Consider the following 24,798-nt stretch of genomic DNA (forward strand, 5'->3'; position numbering starts at 1 on the left):
TTTCAGTATTGGCCCCAATATCACTGCAGTTTGGAGCACTTGTTTCAGAGCTTCATTTACTTTATAAAAGAGCTAGAGCTTCTCTCTGCAACTAAATCTGCAAAACTTCTCTGGAAATTTAAGCAGAATTGTATTCTACTGGAGTATGCTTCTTCATCTCAAGTGGGATGAGATCCAGTCAGTTTTCTCAGAATTACTTGCGAATGAAATGAGGGAGGCAGCTGATGTCCAAAGACAGTTCCCCAAATGATTTTTTCATCAAATTGCACAAGAAGTGGTTTCAATTAAACCACTTTAAAGCAATTTTTCTCAACGGAGAACTTAGAAATCTGTTACTTTGTATTCTAAATTTCACTGGTCAGATTTTGAAATCTCCGGAGTAAGATGAAAAGGAACCTGAAGGAATTGGAAGCATTTCATGGATCACTGAGCCATTGCCCTGTCTTCTTAGGCTGTACATTTTATAATCCTATATGAAATAAAATTTCCATCCTTCACACAGCTCTGCCCAAGAGCATTTCTGGGTTCTGGCTCAATTCTAATAAAATGTGGTCAGGAATTGTAAGACAGTGATTAATCCTTCAGATCTCTGCTTGATGGAAAAAAAAAAAAAAAAAAAAAAAAGGACTAAAGGACTATAAACTATGAGGAAAACATAAAAAAGAATGAGGAAAAAGGAAAAAGGTAAAAAGGCTAGTATCATAGTAAGCTATTACCTTTATGCTGTTAGTTGGGATGAGACATTGGTGTTCTGCCGCTTCTGCCACTGCAAGTATTCTGAATGGTAACGGTTTTGATCCCCGAGGGACAGAGTACAGCAGCTGAGACAACATTTAATCCAGCAGATGAAGGTACAGTAAATGCCACAGGCAGTATTCAATTTTGTGTGTTAGCAGCACGGGATAGACATTTAAAAAGTGGAGAAATGGCAACCTTGTGTGATGGGATGTGATGAGAAAACATTGCATTTGTCCTGAATTGGCCTCTTATGCAATTAAGTACTCTTTCTTTTGCTGCTTCCTTGTGATGGAAACAGCTAATGAATAGAAAAAAAAATAAATTGACAGTATAAGCATGTTTCTCACAGAACATAACTAGAAGGGTATTGCATGACACTTGGAAAAGATATATAAAATAATTCTACAGGAATCAGGCAGTAGAAACTTATTATTAGTGTTAAGGGCCTAAAAAGACATTTCTTCTAGGCCAGAATGCTTATCAGAATGTTTATGAGACTTTCACAGTCCATAATCACAGCAGTGTTTTACCAAAAAAAGCTTATGGGATAACATCTCCAACTGCAACATAGTAAAGAACACTTCTTTTTAGCTTTGCTTTGTTTTTAGTCCTCTGTTAGTTTTAGGAACTGAAGTCTCATGACTTTTGTCACAAGAAGGAGTCAGATCAAAATTTTTTTAGTAAATTCCCAGAAGAACAGATTAAGCCTTCTTATTCTTTCCACTAAATTCATGTAGATACAGGACACATTCTGGAATATGTTCTGTGGTCTATACTATTTGCTGTGTCCAATTATCCTTCCTGAGCAGCCTCATTATCAGAATCAGTAGAGCAACATTCATAAAGCACCCGAACTACTTTGCCTAATAAAGTTTAAAATTTCTTTAATTACATCTAGACCAACACCAATGTATCTATATGAAGCTGTATATCTATATAGTGCAAGTTTACTGAGCAGGAGTGTTATTAGTTTGAGGATATAAGCAGTTCACATCGTGACAGGCTATAGAAATGCGCTGTGCTGTACAGCATTATTGATTGATTGTCACTAAAAATATTGAAATAAATTGTTGCCAAAACAAAATAGTGGAAAATAACATCATTAACAAAAATTAGTGTAATATATAGCCAAAGCTTTTCTTTGTATCTGGGTCAATTGACAAAAAAAAAAGTCCCATGTTCTAGGAAACGACATGCAATATTGATTCCTCTGAATATATATATTTTTTAATCTCATTGTTTCCCCAAGTTGACAGAGTTATGGGAATACTTGTGTTTTTTTGTTTGATGTTTGTTGGATATTTTTTTCTTTGGTGTGTTATGTTGTTTTACTGTTCAATTCTGTCCAAATAATTGGGACCTGGGAGCAAATTCCATTTCCTGTGTCCAGACTTGTCCTCTGTCTACAACTTAGCCCCACAGGGGAGGGAAGCAGACATACAAAACAGAGAAGTACGGAGACTTTCCAGGCAGAAACTGCAAGTGACTGGAGTACATCTTAGGTACCCTGCCTTGTCTACTTTATCATTTGTCATGTCAACAACATTGTCAGCAAGCCCAGCCAACTACCTGAAAGGACAACACACAAACCTAGTGTTTTATTTTAGCCAGGAGTATTTCATAACTCTTTGACTGTTTGTGAAAATCTTGTTTGTTTGTTTGTTTGTTTTATAGCTTTGCCTGTTGTTTTGATTATAAAGTATTTACAGGAAATGACTTGCTAAAATGAAAGCCAGAACAAGGAAATAAGGAGGCATAGCTATTGGAAACTTATATCATCCTTTCTTCATACACACTGAAATTGAAATTTCATTTTAGCTCAGAAGTGAACACAACCAGGTACTCTTATTACTAAACCCAGTTTTCACATATCAGAAAATTAGCCGAAGTAGCAAAATTGCAGATATTTGGCAGACACTTCAATAGTAGTGTAATTGAGTAAATGTCAAAAATTAAAACAAGCAAGCAAACAGAAAATGTTTTGTTTCCCTCTGATTTCAGGTTGCTTTGCTCATAGTCAAAGGTCCCACTGTGAAATAGAATGTCACTGATAAATAGGCATGGAAGCGAAGGATGGGGAAGTTACTACTATGAATGTCAAATATACTGGTATAAAATGTATTGCTTGTAGTAAGTGCATCAAGGTTTTGTAGGTGAAGGTATTAAGCCAATAAAAATCGGAATAAAAAGAAAAAGAAGAAAAAGAAAAGGAAAAAGAAAAGGGAAAGGAAAAGGGAAAAGAAAAAGAGAGAAAAAAGAAAGAGTAAAAGGTTTTCCATGCAAAAGTCAAGGGTATTTATTTTTTCTAAATCTTATATTGGTATAATATGAGTTATCACCTCTATATATCTGCAGAACTTGCTTTACTTTTATTATCAGACCATGAGGACTTTAGTGTTACGTGAATCCTACAGTTTTGGACTTCTCATCCACTCATTTGTTCCTATCACTCAGTGGAGTTTTATTCTTTTAATACAGTCTAGTGATTACATACAGCTAATGTAAATAATTAAAATCTGCAAAATATTATATCTGTCAATTATAGCAAGGCTTTTTGATTTTAAGGTAATGTAAAGCATAGCAAATATGGCTCAGAGAATTACTTTAAGGTAAATTTGGTTTAATTATGCTTCCTATGACATAACATACCTTTTATCAGGGTAATGAAAGGCATAGTTAATTTTACTGACTGTTTTAAAGCCTCTCTCCTGATAATTACCTTATAGGGAAAGCTGATCTAGCTTTAACAAAAATCTGTTAGACTGAATTTTCTTTTACTTTTTTTTTTCAATAATGATCTTGAACTTGAAAAAAAACGTAGAGCTAGATCCTCACTTTTTCTAACTTATGACATTTTTTTGCTTATTTGAGAGATAAATTAAACTACCAGTGTTCAAACACATTTTACATTTTTTTTAGGGAGTTCAAACAAATGAATTACATGTGAAAATTACAGGAAATGTATTTTGAAATAGAAAGCAAGAATGGAGATTTTCAGTGGTATCATAATTCCAATTCATTCAGCGTATATAAATAATTTTGGTTTTACTGCTTAGGTTTGTTTGCTTGATTCATAAATGTAATAATATTTCACTAATATGACTACTAAAGCTGAAAATTTTATTGTTGACCCGTACTTTGGAAAAGTTATATCCCCAGAATATTTTCGGATAATTATCCACCAGGGATTAAATATGACTAGATTTGAAACTGATATTCAAACAGCAATTCTGCAACGTTGTATTTTGTGTTTACCTTTTGCACAGTTGAACCATTTGCCATTTGCTTTTTTGCTTTTTGCTTTTTTTTTTTTTCTTTGTAGTTAGACGTCTCTATAGTTGTACTTCATTTTAGCCTTTAGGTGGCAGCATTTGAGAAGAGTTGTAGTTTTGGGCTTCCAACCTTCTAGAACGCAATTCATGAACAAGAATTATAAATAGATAGGACAAGACATTTAGGTACTCTGCTTAGCATGCTATTCACAGCAAACTTTATTCAGAAGCAGTCTCCCTCTATATATATGTATAGGTATATATATATACATATATAGGTATGCAAGACCATAACCTTCTTAACACTTCTCTCATTCATACTTTTTTATGTAGAAAGATATCTACATATATATTTATACATATATATATTTTTGCAAATGCTTTGAATCAAAATGGAAGTGAATGTCTCTGTTTACTGAATGTGAAAACATTTATTCCTTTTTGTTTGTTTGAGTTTTTGGGGGTTTTGTTTTGTTTGCCTTTTTTTTTGTTTGTTTGTTTAGAAAAAAAAAAGTCTTTTATCTAGGAAAGGAACAAGAAATAAAGGGCCGTTTGTTCAGGTTCCCTGTTATACCTCTTTTCAGTTATCTTTCAGTCACTTCAGGATGACTAACAACAAGTGATCAACAGCATTTCAAAAGATTTATCCTGGGCTTTGGGACTGGGTTGCCCATGTGTGGTGCAGAGATATTGTGGGATGTGTAGAGTGAACATCAGTACAGCTACATTCTGTTCTACAGATATACTTCATAATAAATATCAGAGTAATTTTCAGTTTATACGTTAGTAGAAAAAGTGCTAAAGGTTGCTAAAGTGCATGAAAGAATCTTGTGGCACGTAATTTCCAGCACCGAGGTACTTAGATCATTTCTCAAATATTTTAATGGCAAATTACATTTAATTGCCTAACTCTGTACATCTAATGCCACTTGCACCTGTTGTACAGCCTCCAAGACATCCATATGGGACTAACAAACACGTACAGGTCCTGTGGGAGCTCTCTACTTTTTAAATTGTGACTGTGTAAGGCATGTAGATGCCTTAATTTTGGATTAAACTCCACAATAGGTATTCTGTTCCAGTATTTATACTTCTCCATAATATCTGTCATAAGCCTGACAAGTGTTAAGCTTAAGTCCATTAAATTGCTTCTTGCTCAATACCTGATAAACATGAAGGCAAATGACTACTGTCCACTTCATACAAAGTTTATATATTTCTTTGTAAGTTTTACCTTATTATTTTCCATCTTCATTGCTACTTTAAGTCAAGCTGAAAAGCTATCACTGATGAGTTCCTTTATTTGGATATCAGAAGAGAGGTTTTAGGACCATGACAAAATTACAAAATTGATACATTCCTGTTTCCCATTTTATGTGGGAACATGTTTCTGAAACAGGGGAGTTCTAAATATGAGCATTGTGGAAGTAGCAACAAAACCAGATTTGCAAGGAAAAAATAAATAAATATTTCATTCATACTTCTTTGATTCTTAGACATTAACATTGTTGTTTTATTTTACTTGTTTCACAGAAACTGAAAGACAGGTAGTGTCAGGTTGCTCACCAGCTGTTGGTTGTCTAGGTCTGTTACTGCTTTGCAAATTACAGAAATTTTAAGTCTGTCATTCAGATGCCCAATACTTATATATCCAAGAGAGAGGGAAAACAGAAGGAAAACAAACAAACAAACAACAACAACAAAAAAAAACACTAAATGTCTAGCTGAAAGAAATAAGAACTGTACAGTGACATGAGGAGAGAGATGTCAGGTTACTGTTTGTCAGAATGTCATAGAAAATTCAGAATCTAATGAAGGTGTGACCCTGAAATAAATGACTTATTTTCTTGGACAAGTGGACAAGTCTCATTCAGACTTAAAGTGGCCTTAATTCTTTTTAGCTTAATTTACCAAGTAAGCTAAAATGAATTAGAGCCACTTTAGTTCTGAATGAATAATTTAGTCCACCAATTTAAGTAAAGTGCTTTGATAGTTATTCATGAGCTATTTCAAGCCTAGCATTTAGACTGTTTAATGGTCAATGGCTTTAGCCAGCAAGATACACAGTGTACTTGTCCCTTTCATTTGCATTTGCAACCACAAAAACAATCTAAAGGAAGTTGCAGAGTTATCCCTTCTGAATTATATTTTTTCCACCAATGGTTAATACGTATTCCAGATATATACTTAACCAAGTCTAACATGCTTTGAGGAATCTGCTACACATGATTTAATAATTAATATAGTTGTAAGAGCCAACATTTTATATCGTTAAATATACTTCACATTCTCTCTGATTTCATGCTCAGTATGGGAATATATTATTATTATAAGGGAATGCATAATTATATATTTAGACAGAAAGCTGGGATGATATGTCAAATGGAGTTATGAGAAGGAGTAGTGATACAAGGAGGATCAGAGCTGCATACATATTGAAATGACAGTATACAACCTTTTTACCCACTTGGTCACACTGAGATGCACACATAAGTATATTAGTATGCATATTAGAAGTTCTCTCTTTAATTTAGATGTTAACTTTTCAGAGAACAGAAAATGACATTGATGGCTTCATTGTCACGTAGAATATGCTGTGTCTTGACTCCTCCGGCAATTTTAAAGATAGACTAACATAGAGTGAAGATGGAAAACTCTCCTATGAAGTAGTAAAGGTTGTTAAAGAATTTAGCTGCAATATGTGCATTTCTCTTGATTACTTACATATTTATAAAAATATCCATCAGGTTTGGCATTAGTAGACTGAAGGTAAGTGGCTTATTGGCAAGTATGACATAGATTCATGCTTACTGCTTTAATAAAATGTAATTATGGTTGTTACTGTATGTCACTTTTTATCCTCTTTATCAAAAGTGTCCTATCATCAGTTCAAAGCATAGAATTATTCAAAATGTGTGTGTCAAAGAATTGGTCCTGAAAATGTAGGCTGTCTGTAGGCAAACATCTGCCTATGAGGGCAGGTTAGAGGGAACAGAGATGTAAATGAAGCCATGATTCAGTTGTAGAAGTCTTAAATATGTTTCTACCATTATTTCAGTAGAAGACAAGATACAATAATATGAGACATTTCCAGTATGTGAAAAAAAGTCACTAACATCTTTCCAAGTCAAGTGAAAGCTCTACCTCATCACCTACACAGCTGCTGTGCAGGAGATTTTGTTAAGCTTACTGTCAGATCTTGCTCACATTGTGGCATACATATTTTGGTTAATCTTAAATGATTAGTATGCTTAATGATCTATAACATCATATGTAGCATATTTATATTATGTCTTTGTGTAACAGGGAAGTCCACTACAAGAACCAAAAGTATTGAATTGTTACAAACATTTTAATTGAAATGATATTGTGGATTCTTAAAAGTCTTGATTTTCTTTACCTTTGGAAAGAGGGCTTTTCATTTATTTCTTGATGGCAAGTTAGGAAAAAAATATAATAACCAAACAACGATCATGGGATAAACGTATAATGAATAAGAAAAAACATAAATTTTCTCATAGATATGCTCTACTTTTACAAACCATGAACAAAATACATGTAAATTGGAAGTATAAATTCTGCTTGTAAGTCAAGCAAATGTGCATAAAATGTCATAAAGAAAAAAAAAATAGATCACACAAAAACATGCCATTGTTGCAAACTGACTGACAGCTTTGTTACTATGAGATTATAGTAAGATGACTAAGAGAAAAAGGAGTAATGATCTTGACTAAGACAGGTTGAGAGTGGGCAACAGAAGAGAAAGGCTAAATGTGAGGCTGCACCTCAAGTACTGTGTTCAGTTTTGGGCACCTCACTACAAGAAGGACATCAAGGTGCTGGAGCATGTCCAAAAAAGGGCAACAAAGCCGGTGAAGGGTCTAGAGAACAAATCTTATGAGGAGAAGCTGAGGAAGCTGGGGTTGTCTATCGTGGAGATAAGGAGATTCAGGGGAGACCCTATCGTGCTCTATATTTACCTTAAAGGAAGTTATAGCAAGGTGGGGATTGGGCCCTTCTCACAAACACCAAGTGAAAAGACAAGGGGAAATGGCCATAAGTTGTGCCAGGGGAGGTTTAGGTTGGATATTAGGAGAAGTTTCTCTATTGAAAGGGTTGTGCAGCATTGGAATAGGTTGCCAAAAGAAGTGGTGTAGTCACCATCCCTGGAGAGCTTAAAGAATCATAGAGTTAGAACTTAGTAATGTGGTTTCATGGTGGACTTTAATACTAGGTTAAAGGTTGGACTAAATGATCTTAGAGGTCTTTTTCCAACCTGAATGATTCTATGATTCTAAAGAGCCTTCAACATTACATTCCAAACAGCTGCATTTATCTGCTTTAAGTGGTTCATGTTGGAAAAGATCTCTGCAAATATGTTGTAAACTGATATCTAGCAAGTTTAGTATTTCAAGATGGTTCTATTTTTCAACACTTTCTAGTTTCTTGCCTGATTTATACAAATGTTCCATTATCCATTTTATCTTACTTTTATGGCCATATTTACATAGCATTTTAGTATTTATACTTCAGAGTAATACAAGAGTAGAGAACATAACTCTTCCTTCTTTTGGACACAACACTACATAGCAACAGAGCAGGAAATACTCCACAAATTAAATTCTTCACATCTGAGCTGTGCTTCTATCTCAGATTGCGATAGACTGTGAATGTATATGCTTCAGTACGTGTATACTGTTAGTTACTGAGCAGCTGAAGATAAAGTTACAGCACGGTCTAAATTTTCAGTACTGGCTGGTTTTCTATTTTTGCCTATTCTTTGTGCACATTACTGTGTCAAAGTTGCAGTATATGACCTCTCTATCACATGAAATAATTATTTAGCAGGACAGTTCAGTGCATGTTAAATTAAGTAAAAGTGACAACAAATTAATTTCAGATGAAAAAAAAAAGGAACAATCAAAAGTGTTCTGCAGGTACAATGTATGAAACCTAGGGCTATTTAAAATGTCTGGATATATGTTTCTGAATGTTTACAAGAACTGTTTCATATGACTGAGATCTATATGTCATATGTTAACCATGTGGAGCCTTCCTTTCTTTTCCTGAAGCTTAATAAAGGTAAGTGGACATGCAACTGTAAGCTGCTTTCTCTACAAGGAGATTACAGAAAGCCTTTGAGGAAATGAAACTGACAGACCAAAATGAATTTTGTCTTAATGTCTAGTGAGAATGTGTCCTAATTCTTATTTATAGATTGCAAGATGAGAAATAATTATTATTAATGAATATATTGAAAATACAGCCATTGTTAGTAAAATGGTTCTGGAGTAAGTAGGAACTTTTTGAGTGACAAAAGAGAAGAAGGATGTAAAACTATCAGTGTGTTCAAAGAAGGGCAAGAAAAGAAAGTGTAGGATCCACAGGGGAAGACGTGTGAGAAGTGGCTGATGTCACTTGGTTTGTTCAGCCTAGAGGAGATTGAGGGGAGGCCTCATGGCAGCCTACAGCTTCCTCATGAGGGGAGCAGAGGGGCAGGTGTTGATCTCTTCTCTGGTGACAGCAACAGGACCTGAGTGAATGGCATGGAGCTGGGACAGGGGATGTTCAGGCTGGATGTTAGGAAAAGGTTCTTCACCAAGAGGGTGATTGGGTACTAGAACAGACTCTCTAGGCAAGTGGTCACAGCACCAAGCCTGCCAGATTTCAAGAAGCAGTTGAACAATGCTCTCAGAAATATGTTTTTTTTTTCTAGGTAGTTCTGTGTGGAGGTGGGAGTTGGACTTGACAATCCCTGTGGATCCCTTCCATCTCAGGATATTCTATGATCCTGTGATTGGGACTGAAGTTTATTTAATGGATTCTAGCATGGGAGACTTCAATCATATTTACATATACAGAAAAAAAAATAGACTATCATACGTTCCTTTTCATTCTTATTGATACTGATAATCTTTTCTCATCCTCTTCTTTCACACCCACTTCTTTCACTAACTTTCACAGTTAGTGAATATACAATTAGGCTTTCTCCATTTACTGCTCTAGTAAAGTGATAGTTCCTATTCTTTTCAGAGAGCTCGTGTATTCCTACTAGTTGATTTCTTGCAGTTTGGCTGTCTTATTCTAATGCAATTGTTTGTACCAGTTAAGACACTGTGTTGACTTAAATGTTCAGGTTTTGTACATTTTTCATGTGAATATTTACTTCCAGTATAAAACATAATTTCTATCTAATACATTATTCTAATCCTCATGTATATTTGTAGCAAAAGTACTTGCTCCCAGTGTAAAAAAAATAATAATTATATATTATTAATAATAAAGAATAAATAAATAAATAAATAATAAACCTACTTCGATACAGATATTAGAGAAAACATCTATAACAAACCTGAAGGAAAAAAAAAAAAAGGATTTTTGATACTATACTTCTTCAAATTTTTCATAATTTACTAACCAAGTTTTGTTCAACCAAAGTATCTATCTGAAAATATTAAAGAAATATATTTTTCTACCCTAAATACAAATCATATATTCAAAGAAAAATGTGGAAATTAATACTGTTCAACAAAAAAAGATAATAGATACAAAGATTTTCTTATTTTTTTCTTAGTTATCCATTCTAAGATACTTCACATGTTGATAAAGTGTATTGATACGTTTAAGTTAAATGAAACAACACTTGAACCACCACCAGATCTTAAAGTCTTCTTAATCATTGGAGTATTATTAATATTTGGTTTCCCCAATGTTTGTTATCATCTCAATCTTTTCAGTATTTCATAAAGAGAAAATATAAAGCCACAGCTGACCCCTAAAAGTATTAGAATGGCAAATAATTCTAAGGATGAGGCAGTCTTGCTGAATGACTTCAGTATCTTGGTATGCCGAGCTTTAAGAGTAAATATTTACACGTCCTGCTTGTAGTTGTGTCCTGAGAATGTAGAGAGATTAATAGATTGGTTAATTACATTAATAGAGAGATTTAGAGAGATTAATATGAATTCAGTATGATGTTGGTGCATAAATGGGGAAAATAGACTAGGTTACAGCCAGTCAGGATGCAGATAAAAAGTCAGAGCTGGTGGAGATGAGGTATTTTAGTGGCCACATGTAGTACTAGGGCAAACTTTGTGCAGCTAAGAGGCTCTTACTTGTCAAAAAAAAAAAAACCTGAAAACTGGAGAGGAAGCAGAGAAAAGCCTTAGAAATCAAGTATTTCTTGAGGTCAGTAACAAAAAATTACAAGCAAATATATATACAGATAGTAAAATAAAGCTGAGGAATTCAAATATAAAATGAAGGTCCTCCAGTTCACAGTAGTACATGTAGCATGTAGAGCAATAATTTTCTAAGGTGGGCCTGAAACTATCACATGAATAGATGCACGACATTCATCAAAAGGAAAGATTTCTAAATGATACTAATGAATCTTAATCACTGCTGTTGAGATAATTTTCTTCTTAAATAAGGAATCAAAAATATAGAGCTAAACAAAAACAAGCCTCCTGTCACTCTTAAGAAAAATAAAAATAAAAATAAATAAAAATAAAAATAAATAAAAATAAAAATATCTTCATTTGTCTTTACTTTTCTGAGGTCCATCTTATATGTTAAATGTCTTATCTCAAAACAATATTGTCTACTGTTTGTTGACTTACAGTAAACACCAATGAGCAGCTCTAAATTTTGCCCCTCCTAATACCCCAGGGCCACAGTAGAGGCAGCTTCTTGCAGATGTGAACATCACTGGAAAGCCTATTTGTTGCCATGGTGCACCTGCTGTTCAGGCACCTTCAATAGCCAAACTGCCTGACCTGAGAGAAGTGAGAGTGTAGCTCTTTTTTCACAATCAGATTTGCTTCCCTAACCTTAATTGTCTTGGTCCAAATGAGATTGTACTTATTTGAAAGGGAGAGAGCACTCTTTTCCAAACCTTGAGTTGTCTCTCTGTCTCCAGGTGAAGGCCACTGAAATCACCAAGCTATAAGCAGGCGCACAAGCCCCCATCCACAATTTTCAGACAGAGCGGCTAATGAAGAAAAAATCTTGTTACAGTTTTACCATGATACATACAGATCTCCAGAACCTTGCTGTGCTACGATTGATCAGACTTTGAATAAAATATCTACCACTGGCACTCTAACAAGCACCCCACAGGCCTCATCTGTCACTGGTTATTTATATCAAAGTGACCTTAGAGTGAGATACAAGCAGAAGATGCTTAGGGAACATTATATTGATGATCAAGGAAAATGTCCTATGAGGTTGTCACTGGCATAGACCTCCAGCTGCAGAACAGGCTCCTACAGGGAAGGCTGGCAATCAGCCAGCAGTCTCTCCCCATGGAGTACTGCCATAAGTATTGTGTGGTCCAACAGGAGCATAGGTCAGCTCTCTGCTCAAGTCACCAAAGGAAAACGGAGCAGTGGAGACAAACATGCAGTATTCGCCCTTACCATTACAAAATCATTCAAAAAAACAGTGTTCAGAGAGATCTCACTGAAAGTGTTATGAAGACATGGAGTTCCTGGTTAGGAGCAAAAGTTGAAGAGCTGGATCATTGCCATGCCCTGGACAAGATCAGGAGAAAAAAAAAAAAAAAAAAAAAAGAAAAAAAAAAGCCATATTTCATCTGATAGTTTGTATTCTTTAACATGTTCAGTGATCATGTGTGAGTCTAATAGCTCTATAGAGTTGAATAGCTCTGCTTTCATGTAGGTTCAAAAAAAAAAAGCAGCTAATATGTTTGCTTTTAGTTCATTGCAGCAGTTATGAACAGCAGCAGAATATTTATGAATGCCTGCATTATCAATTGTAATTCCTTTTACCTAATGAAAAACAAATGATGCTGACAAACAGCATCATCAGTAGGTTGGACATGACAAAAATTCACAGCCATGAAGTATTATGCCACATCTGAAGATAACATGACTGCTTTTAGGTACTCATTTTCCAGGTACCTCAGTTTATTCATCCTCAACACATGCCAAAACCAGCAATTTTTCCATCATGATGTAAGTATGTGGAATAGGAATTATAGGCAGATACATTGATTTCAAAGATTCTTAACTACTATTTCATACTTGGTATAAAGTTTGAAGTTTTCATTTCTTAACATTATTATGGGGTGGGATGACCAGGCCTCAGACTTCTTTATTATGTGGTCATTGCCTTTAACATTTTATCCATATATGTTCTCTATGTAATTATCATTCTTGGATTACATCCCATGTAATTATGATTCTTTTATTTCTTTTTCACTAGGTAAAGTTGTAAAGTTGCTATTATTTTTTTTTATTATGAAGAAGTCTAATGTAGGTAGTCATAATTTGCTTTTACTGTAAATCCTAGTGTGCTTGAGTACATCAATTTTTTTCTTTTTTCTTTTTTCTTTTTTTTTTTTTCAAATCCATTCACTGATAATTTCTAGAATAACCGATTTTTTGCTTCATGGGATAGACAGTGATATATGAGACTGAATGAAATGTGTAAATCAAAAAGGGCTTTTGTTTTATTTTCAGCATTTTTTGTTGTTTATTAGAATTCAAATTCAAGATGTAGCAATAATAAAAAAAATCAATTTTTACAAAATAAATTTTTACAAAATACTATTCTTTTTGCTTTTTGTCTTCAACAATTAGCTTAGTTCAGTGACTGTCCTTAAAACAGCTTTTTTATTAAATAAGCTCTTTGTATGACAAATATCTACTGCCCACTGGAATGCACTGGTACAGTACTAATACAGTCAGTCCTGAATTATGTTTAATATGTTCATTTGCTTTGTATTGTTACAGTGAACCAAAATAATCACCTGCAATTGTTAATGACAATTTTTCTTCTAATAGAAGTTAGTTAGCTTAGAAGTAATAGTGAATAATTACGTAATGAGAAATTATATATAAAACATACTAGAATTTTAATTAGACAGGATGGTTAAAAACTGCTGTTTCAGCTTCATACTCTGAGTATGCTCTGAACTAAGTTCAGATCCAGCAGAAACCCTGTTCCTCTGTCTTTCTTGAGCCTATAGAGTCCTCCCACATTGAGCAGAACCAGGCTGACCCTGATCAGATATGTACGTGTGTGTGATTTCTTTCCTTCTGAAGAGTTTCATCTTTGTTTCTTTCTTATTTCTTTTTTATCTTTTTTTCTCTTTTCATTTTTTGACTAGGCTGACATTCTTCTTTAGATGAATTTAGATAATAATCATAAGATTCCTGCTTTTCCTGATGCCCTGAAGCCCGCAGCAACCTCTTTTCTGCTACTCCAAATTTTGTCCTACAGGTAACTTTGTAGGTTTTCCAAGACCTGTAGGCAGATCTACTCCTTGAAGAGAGCATGAAAGGAACCCAAGGGAACTCTCTCTCAACAGTTTGCAGCTAGAAATAGCTGGTTTATTACAACTTGGTCAGAAACTGTCCCTAGACCCTCAATTTTTGTCTCTTTATTTAGAATCCCTAAACTATATTTTGTCTACCAGAGTTTGGGAGTTAAATGGCTATAAAAATAGCATTTTTCTTCTAGCTATTAGCTCCATTTCTAGATCTACAACTAGTCTTTGGGACTGGTGTGGGACTCAAAACCTGTATCAACTGTAAATAAGAGCTCAGGGTTATGTCCCTTACACGGAGTTATCTCTAGGCCTAGCAAGAATTATCTGATTTAAAAATTAATAACTCATTTCTGTACTTCAGATACTGTCTTCTTTTCAGACTAATCTTCATGCATTTCCTGATTGCTATTGCCATTTGTCTAGAAGACTACCAGTAGTCTAGAAATCACATATAGTCATTTTTCTCTTCACAAGTATTTTACCATTTTTAATTAATTCTCGCTTTTTTAACAAACAACCCAGATCATGTCACAGAAAACCAGTAAAAGTAGAGTAGTTAACATTCCTAAATTCAGTTTTGCATGTACCTAGTTCATACAACCATAACGTTTCATACCAATAATGATAATAGTCTTTGGGGTAATAAGAGAACAGCAGAGGGCAAGAACAACAAATTATTTTCTGCCAACTGGCACTTTTTCTCCTTGATTATTGCACTGTTACATCTTTTAGTATTGGGCGTAATTTATTGTCATTGACTTTTAAAAGACATAGAGACAAATCTAAACTGACCTCAGCATGAATGAGGATTTAGTGAGATCATACTTTAAGCAGCTGTATTATTCCTATAATCTAAAGGATTAAATTGTATGGACGTAAAGGAGTCTAACAGACAGAACATGGAGATAGGAGCTAGAAAATCATAACTTATTATTCTAGGTCTGTCAGTCCTGTATGCTGCTCCCAAACGCAAGAATGACTTCCTCTGGAGCCAATGCTGCTCACATATGAGTTACACATGCACATTTAATTCCATTATTTCATTAGTTTTGACTTATGTGGGTGGAAGTGAAAGCATTGAGCCATTAGTAGGTGATGTTACTTTGATGCTCAGTATGAAAACCACAACATGACAGAATGAGACTTGTCTATTCTTTTGAATTTTTTTGAATTGAAATGCACCACATAAAATAAGTAAATTATATGTAAGTGCTAACTGTGATTACCAATATAAGGGGCTGCATATTAGCTCTAATGACTTATTTTTTGATGCAATCTAGTACATAAAATATTGGATATTTTTGTCTGTTGGGAACTTGTAATGATTTTTAAAAATATATAAATTACATGGAAGAAAGAAGTGGGAACAGCTGTTCTATGGCCTAAACTCTATACATGTGCTGTCATGTGGCACCAAGCCCTTTTCCCAGAGGTAGATCTTGTGCACCCAGACTATCCTTTTGAGATGTTTTACATATGTTAGCGTGTGGGCATTTGTATAACCACATCTTGCATCAATGGGTTCTGCAATTATCCTGGGAAATAAACTGCTCTGACTGTAGATAGAAATACCTCAGGGCTCCAGAGTCAGTTCTGGCACAAAACACTCCAGTTCAGTCAAGCTTTGCAGAGACCTTGCTGCAACATTTTCAAAATCTTCATTAAAACTAACAGAATGTTACTTTTGAAACCAAGGATTCCTTCAGTAGTTTTTAGTGGAGTTTGCTACTTACATATCAAGCAAATAATGTTTTTTTAAAACCAGAGTTGTATTTTCATCTGCCAAAAATTGCTTCTAAAATATATTTTATTTTAATATTTTATATAATATTTTAGTTTTATTTAGTTTAGTTTATTTAGTTTTATATAATATTTTAGTTTTAAAAAATGCTTTATTTATGCTGAGATGTAAATGAATACCAAGTTGAAGTAACCTGTCTTTGTGTAAAAAAAAAAAAAATCAAATTCAAATATATCCCAAAAAATTTTAAAAAAAAAATTATTCCACAGGATCAATACAGCATGTGTAGTCTCTTGTCTCTTGTGTTAGGTCTAAAACTAGGATTCTTTTTCAATGATCTCAGAATAGTAGCTTGTCAAGCTTATCTTTTCAGGCTACTCTAATGGAATATTAATACTAGAATGAAGCATATAATACATACTGTGTAACTTTTGTGGTTGACATAGTCAATGTTCCTTGAATTTTTTGAAAGGAGTTTATAATTCAGTCTTTGAAGTTAATTGTTAACTACTTAACTGAATGCGAAATATGTCTAATTTGTTTGTGTGGTGGTGGAGCCAAGACAGCTTAAAGACATAAGCGATACAAGTTTTGTAGATGATAGTAATAAATCTCCTGGGAGCTCTGAAGTTTGATGCTTCTATTTCAGAACAGAAAGATTGTACGCCCAGAATCTGACAATTTTTCCCCAATACTGCAGTTGATCTAAAACCATGTATTACCTTCATCTACAAACACTGCCTTCATTCCTCAGTACTTACTGTTTTTCATTTCCAGCCTATAATGCATATTGGATAGCTGTGACTAGACATATCATTTTTTAGTTCTGATTCTCATTCCTGATTGGACAATCTGAATATATACTGTTAGGTCTGTAGTGAGCATAATTTAATTTATTGATTCAGAATTTGTTTACCATAAATATTCCATTATGCTTGCTTACAGTAGACTGTATTTGAGAACACTTCTTTTAGGTAACTAAATCATCAGAATATTTTCAGAGAGCCAACACACAAGAGGCAAAATCATAACTTGAAGCAAATTAAATTTTTATGTTTGAGAATATCTTTGTATAAAATATATTTTTGTAGCTACTTTACTGAGCTCCCTAGAGCCCCCATTCTTTTCCAGCCTAGATCTCTTTTTTTTTTTTTTTCTGAGAGAGTAGAGCAGAAGCAATGGGAAAGAATTGTAGGATATTTATAGACAGATGTGCAAAGTGCACATAACTGCAGAGAGAATTCAAGAAAAAGGTTCATACCAGGAGCAAGATGATGAGATTCCAGTCTTAAACTTCTGTTAGGCAGCCACAATCCACATACCAGTTGTAGATCTGCAGTTGTTAAGAGAAAGTCTGTTTGCATGAAGTAGAACACCACTAACTGCAGAAATCTCCATGTCATTTTAGTTCATGTCGATAGGTCATTTTAAGTATGCGTTTACATAAGTTATGGTCAGAGTTCACATCTTAAGTAGTATCGCAAGCTTCACGGTTCCAAGTCCAGAGCTAAGCATCTTCACTGAAAAATCTATACTTGCAATTTCCAGACATTCATATATCTTGACTGTCAGCACCATTTCTTCAGATGGTAGACCATGATGAGACAAGACAGGTAGTGGGTAACTACATCTCATGTTATGCTGACAAGCTGAAATTAATTACATTAAATGTATCTTGTGCAGCAGTCAGGGAATACACATTTTTCAAGGATCCTCATTATTGACATCTGTAAGGGAAACAGCCACAGTTCTCCGTAGAGTACATTTCCATTAATCATAATGGAGGTCAAAAGGTATGGATGGTTGTTAGTAACATTCGCAGGAGAAACATGTGAATGTTAAAAGAAGTGATTTAAGTCTGTGACATCAAGTAGGAATGTAGAAACAATGAGGATACTAAAAGCACTTACTTTGATACTTATTGATGAAAGACAGGTTTAACCTTCCACCTCTGAGGTTACCATTTCAGCAATGTCATTCCCAGCCTTCCCCTTAATTTGAGTATCAATGTCATATTGACTAGACTGTATTTTATATTGCTTTCTAATCTAATCGGAGAACTGGTCCAGAAGGTACTTTGCCATGATTAAGGAGAAATCTCCATCACAGCTACAGAATAGCATTTTTAAAAGTTTTGGTTTGTTCTGTACTTTGTTTGTTTTTGTTTGCTTGCTTGTTTGTTTGTTTAGATATGTATACTGCAAAAAAGCAAGTACGGTGATGGGTCTCAGAGTACTCTCTCTTTTTTGAAGACCTGTAGAGCATCATTAGAATTACTTTCACTCTTTCTAATGGATTCCACTTAAGTGCTGTTTTTCCTTTTTAAGAAGACTACATTATGGACTATTCTTAATTGTCATTTTTCACATATTCAATTGTCATTCACACAAAAGACAGATTGTGCCCATCTAATAAGTCTGCTCAAAGTTTCTGCGACTTTATATATATATATATATATATATATATATATATGTTGGCATTAGGTATTTGATCTAGTGTTGAGGAGGACAGAAATCTTGCATCTCTTCTATTCTTTAATATAGACTTCAGGATGAACTTTCCTAAAAGGTGGTGGACCAACTATGCATTTCTTAGCTCAAATCTGCAGTTGAACAGTTCATTTGCTTTTGTAGAGTCATTGCATAGACAACACCAATCAAACAAGCCAACTATGTGTTCCTCTCTGAATCAATGGGCCACAGAAGTAGGAAGGATGTGCCAGCAGATGACCTCAGATGTTTTTTTCTTGGAGTGGATTATGCAGTAAGAGTCAAGGAGAACACTGCATTTTACCCTCAGTGTGTTATCTGAGTCTTTAAACCTATTAAATAAATCCCTGAAATGAGAATCTCAGAGACCTAGAAAAGTGTGCTTTTACTAAATCCAGTGAAAATATCTACTGGATTTTCAAAAACACTTTGCACATCCAGGTCCAACTGATTATTATTGATAATTTCTGGCTAAATGTCTTATGAGCTTTACTTCTTAAAATCCTGTGCATCTATTTCCTGAAGAAAGGATTTAATTATTTCAATGATATTTCAAAGATGTTCTTAGGTTAAAATATTTATTATAATTTTCCTTTCATTTTTGTTGTTGGTTTTTTTTTGCACTAAGGTAATTCTGTTGATTAGAAAAGATTTGTTTATGCGTCAAACTTGTTGGGGCCATTGGAATTAACATAGGAGTTCAGAATTTTTAAGAGGTTCTAGGTGCATTCTGGAAACCATTGCAATATTATGCCATGCACACACATCCCAGACTGAACTGGGTGGAATAGCGTGTTTGAAATTGTGTGTGTGATCGTTAGTCTGCCACTGCCAGTCAGGAAAGGTTATGCAATCCTGCAAACAGATTATGAAAACATCTTAGCTCAGAATAGGTCTATGGTTTTGAAAAAGACTTTCTAGACCACATTCTCAGCTGACAGAACTTGGCCTGGCTGGGTGGAACCAGGCCAGTTTACAGCAGGCAAGGCTCTCATCCTTTCTTCTTTCTCGTGAGTACATACAATTTAGCAGCTACTTATGATGTCCGTATAGGAACAGCCAGCTTTGTGGCACCACAAATTATAAATATGCGCTGTGTAAAATTCACATTCGGTGAAACTTCCTTCATTTTATTCTTTTGTAAAAACAAATTAGGAGAATTTAAGAACAGAAAAAGTACTCTTAAAAAGGCATGCAATGTCATTTAACTTCAACTAGAAGCTCTACCATCCAAAAAAACACATTCAGTTTAACTGTGCTTAGTGAGTAGTTTTCAGTAGCTATTTAAAACACTGATTCTTGTTCCTTCTTTTCATACATTGGAATCTTATGCAGACTGTAAACTTTCCTGTCATATATTCTTAGATAATTCAGCTCAAATTTGAATAAATGCCATCATAATTTAGAAAGGATTAAGCAACCATCTGTAGGAATGTCTGTGATAACTAGTTATAGGGCAAGGAAATAGATGTCCTTGTGGATCTTGTTTTCTACAATTACCCTTGTTTTTTTTTCAGTGTTTCTAGAACAAAAAAGAAAAAAGAATGAAGTTACTGAATTCAAAAATAGCTTAGAAAATTACAGTTTATCCTCAGTGATCTTACCTTGAGTCATACATGCACAGGGCAATAAACATGCATGTACTATTCTGCATATAATACCGAGGTAACTTGCTGCAGTGTTCAACAAAAAGAGGTTTCTATTATAAAAATGCTATTATTCTAAAACAACTACTGCACTGACTAACCATATCAATAGGTAACTTAATTAAATCTATGACTAAAAAAATATACTTAATGCAGAATAAAATAGCATGAAATGTAAAAAAAAAAAAAGGAATGAAAAAATATCTTTATGATACTATGATTTAAATATTTAAAGGTTACACATGAATAAGTTATAGCAGAAACATTAAAATGACAAGAATACTACACAAGACTGCATTTAAGGTCTGTCATTAAAAAAAATATTGATGATCTGTGTTCTCACTCTTTAATGTGTTACTTTCATTAATATCTTTAGAGAACAACAGGGAATATGATAGAGGAATATACTACTGTATGTAGAGGATTTAAATGTTAAACTTGACAAAATAAATTCTCTTTATTAGTTTTATTATGTTTGTTTGGATACAGACATTTTGGGATGGATTGCTAGGGAAATGAATGTGAAGAATCTGAACTGCAGAGTGTCTTCTGCAGAGGGGCAATGACAATTATAAAAAATGTGTCAGATTTACTAGGGCTATTAATGGATAGGTCTGCACTCTGAGATTTCATTCCCCCACCCCCACCCCCCACCCCTTCTGTTTCCTTCTTTGCTTATTTATAATTTAATGTGAAAACACACTACCTGCTGTGGTGACATTCTGCATTCATTTTGAACATGTATGAGTCACTTCAGTAGATTCACATGTTCATTTTATCCTGCCTAGTTTTAAGATAATGAGTAATTGAGACCAGGAATGCCAGGAGTAGAACTTCCACTGTTTTAACATTCTGTGTACATACACAGTGAATAAATATTACATCCTTATGATATCATTCACTGACCAAATTTGTAGCCATGGAAAAGCAGGTTCAGATTCCAGAGAAGATGAGAAGATAATGGCTGGTCAAGAGAGAGGTTGCGGAGATGTGCAGTAAGGCAGTGGATGAGATTGCCATGGGAAAGTCTAGCTTTTCAGGCTTAGTGTCACAGTATATATTTTAATGCAGTAATATTTGATTTCTTATGTCATTACAAATGGCAGCATGAGTGTTAATCCAACATTACTTCCTAGGAGCAAACAGTTGTCCCTAGAGACAAACACAGGCTAATTACCTGTGTACAATATGTTGACTGGTTAGAATACATAATAATTTTTCCTAAGTTTTGAAAGATGAAGGAATGTATATGTATATTTATTAGTCTATGTATGTGTGCAAGATAGAAGAAATCTTGTATCTAATTTCTTACAAATGTTAGCCTTTTACTTGAAAAAAAACATGAATGTATTTTATAAATAATAATATTAATAATAAACTTTATTAATACAAATATTATTCCCTTTCATATTTCCACTACTATTGAAATCCTTTTTATATTTTCATGAGCAATAGGGTATCTTTCTCACTGTGTTCATGAGTTCAGCTCAGTTCAGATTTAATTTTATTCTAATGAAATTATTTCATTCAGTTTGAAACTGATCAAAGCTCTTCTCTTCTGTTCTGGAGAGTCAAAAGAGGACTTTTTATGGAGCCAGGATCTACGTAGGAAGTAGGCAAAGATTGTTTTAAGAATGTTTTTCACATTTCCTCAGAAAAGGTTCCCATGGAAATCTAACTCTACTAATAGCTATGTTACAATTTTGGCAACTTGCCTGCCTGGTGAGGAACTATCATTTTAAGGTGTTCCAATAGGAAGTCATAGCCTAAGTCTGTCCTGCAGAGCGATGATATGCAGTAATGCCCTGAAGCTCTGTGTCTTGTCAGTGCTTCATTTTGGGGGCCTGGATGCCCTGCTCCAATGAAGCAGAGTTGGAGACAGGGTAGGAAGTGCTCATGGGATTTTATTCTCTTTTCTCATGTCGTTTGCTGTAAGGAAAACAACAGCAACTCATGTTTTGTTTGTTTCTTTCTTTATTTTTTTCCATTCTGACAGAAAATGAAAAAAAAAATAATAATAATAATAAAGCAAACTAAACCTCCTCAGTCCTTTGACTGTAATGAAAATATTTGGCTTTTGTTATGGAAAGTAATTTTATAATCAAAAAGAAGTAGAAAATCCTGGCTTCTCAATCCAACACAAAATTGTGCTTGTAAATCAACACACATTCTGCCATCTAGTGACCAGAATAAATTGTGCTGACCAGCTGCAAGTACAAATGAGAAACCCCAAATACTGCTACTACTGAATATTGCATTAGTATCTCTGTGGGAGAAATTTTAGAATGGGCTACAAAGAAATTAAACATGCAGGAAACTTTTTCAAACACCTGGAAGTCTGCAATTAATTACATTTATTGAAATAAGTTAATAGTCCTGTCCAAAAAATAATTGAAACAAATGGTTCTTTACATATTTCTATAGCTCTCTTCTTTCTCTCTTTCCCCCCTGCACTTCCTCCTTCCCCTTCCTCTGGGATTTACATCAGCATTTTGCATAATTTCTGAGAAAAATATTTCTGCACTGGCATGGAGAGGATGCCATACAACTGCTACATGAGCAATCCAGACATTTTGCATTAATGCACATTCTGGCTACAGGGCCTTTAATATTTATTCCGTAGTCAAGACCAATTGAAAACATTCATTTCACTATTTACAGTTCAGGATTGGATAGGATAGTAGGAAGAACACTGCCAGAGTGCTGTGGGTGAGAAGAAAATTACTTTTTTCTGTAACGTCTTTTCTGGGGAATCAATTGCCTCTTCTTGCTGCTAAGGTTCTGGTCAGCCTTGAGGGTACTGCTCACCATCTCACTTTCCTCATGGGTCAGTAAAAGCTGAGGATGGTCAGCAGCTCTCAGAGTTTGCTTTACATTTTACAAGCCTTGAAGAAATAACCCCAAAGGTCTCAGAATCACTTGGTTTTTAGTTCAGTGGTTCATGTCATCACCAACTATCATCCTGAAAAAGGCTATTTTAATTCTGGCATGTTCTGTGCCATTAGAAACAACACAATTCACACTAGATGGTACACCTATAACCAGACCAATATGTTTACACTGTGAAGTTCCATTGAAATATGACATAAAAATAAGCATAAGGGCAAAAACAACATTGTCTATATCATCATTTAATAGCTAAGATTTATATGTAATAACCTTACAACTATTATTAAACAGCCTAGGCATAAAATCTGCTTGACGTATACCTTAATTTTAATGATTTTTATGATCCATTTGTCAAAAAGCAAACATTAGCCATTGGTGAGTAAAGCCTTGCAAAGCTGGTATTTTTCTTTTGTATTGCTCAGTTTTCCTACTTTGCATTTTTATACTGTTAACAGATGTTTTTTCTTCTTTGTTCCTACAGAGAGCACATGGCACCTCTCTTCTCTCCTAAAAACCTACATTGGCTGCAAGATTTTAGCTTCTACTTTAAAAACTAAAAAGGTTACTCAATAGGAATAAAAATTCCCATAACATAACATAAAAATAAAGGTAAAGCCAATGGGACTACAGATAAGAGTTGCTTTAAAAGATACTCAACTGTAAACTTTGCAATTTCAGAAAACAGTGCTATATTTTTTTTAACTCCAAAAAAGCATGGAACTAGATAACGTGTCAGAGTAATATATAAAATGAAATGATAAACCTTAGCCATATTAAGACATATGCATTGTTAAAATACTTTTGAATATCTATCTATTGTGTACAGCTGAGGAGAGAAAGGGTATGCATCCTATTGCAGGAAATTATTTTTACTTTCATAGCCACCAGAGGACCACTGACAGCATAAATCACTTGATAAATTACTTGATCAGATTAGTAAACCATAGATTTTCTACCACAAATGCTTGGGATATGTTATGATTTGTTTTAATTTAGTCTGGTTAAAATAATCCATTCAAGGTTCCCCATAATGCTATGTGTTATTTACATGTAAGGTATTTCTGTATAAGTTTTATTCTGATGCAGGCAGATTATAGCATTAGCAGTGTATGGGAAAAAAAAATAAAAATAAAAATAAATTCATTTTCCAGTCATAACTTACAGTCATATGGTGGTTTCTGGATCAGGCCACGTACCTGTCTGCTGATGAAAAGATTCATTGTCCCTCTTTATTTAATATCAACAACCTGGTTAATATCAACAGATTGCAGTTTGAGGTAAAAGCAGAAAATGACTGTCCTGTTTCATCCAAGGGACTTAGGAGAGGCATCCCCCCAAAAATTCAGTTTGGAAACTGAAAAACACCTTTTTTTCTGGGTTAGAAAACTTTTTCAGCAGTAGGAACTAGGTAAGAGTGAGAATGAGAACAATTCCTTTATTCATAATCTTACTTAAAATGCTGAATATTATATTCCAGACATCATGTCTTAGAATCATCCTGACCTGACCTTACATGACAACTCTATGCCAGAGCCTGTCTGTATAAGACGGTCCATCTCACCATTCCCATACAAATAGGTCTTACCATATCATTTAGTCATATTTCAGGTTGACTTGGGCTAAAATGCTTTCCCAGCCCCAAAAGCATTGAATTATTTCTCCTTTGTGAAGTGTTAAGGGAAAAAAACATGTAACGGGTTCATCTTCTACATTACTTATTGAGACA

General features: G+C 34.3%; 1 protein-coding gene across 11 annotated transcripts in view; it reads left to right on the top strand.

Annotated features, from left to right (window-relative positions):
- The window catches only part of ADGRB3 (adhesion G protein-coupled receptor B3), a 468,984-nt gene that overhangs the window by 165,525 nt on the left and 278,661 nt on the right, over positions 1-24,798 (top strand). Inside the window, exon 2 of one of the 11 annotated variants that reach the window (XM_083832453.1) lies at positions 9,727-23,681. The exons of 9 other annotated variants lie outside the window; for them this stretch is intronic. The gene's annotated coding sequence lies outside the window, so the exon portion shown is untranslated. The remainder of the gene's footprint in view (positions 1-9,726; positions 23,682-24,798) is intronic. One more of the 11 variants, XM_083832454.1, reaches the window with a different exon arrangement.

The sequence above is a fragment of the Anser anser genome, assembly GCF_964211835.1.
Source record: "Anser anser genome assembly, chromosome: 3".
Classification (NCBI taxonomy): domain Eukaryota; kingdom Metazoa; phylum Chordata; class Aves; order Anseriformes; family Anatidae; genus Anser; species Anser anser.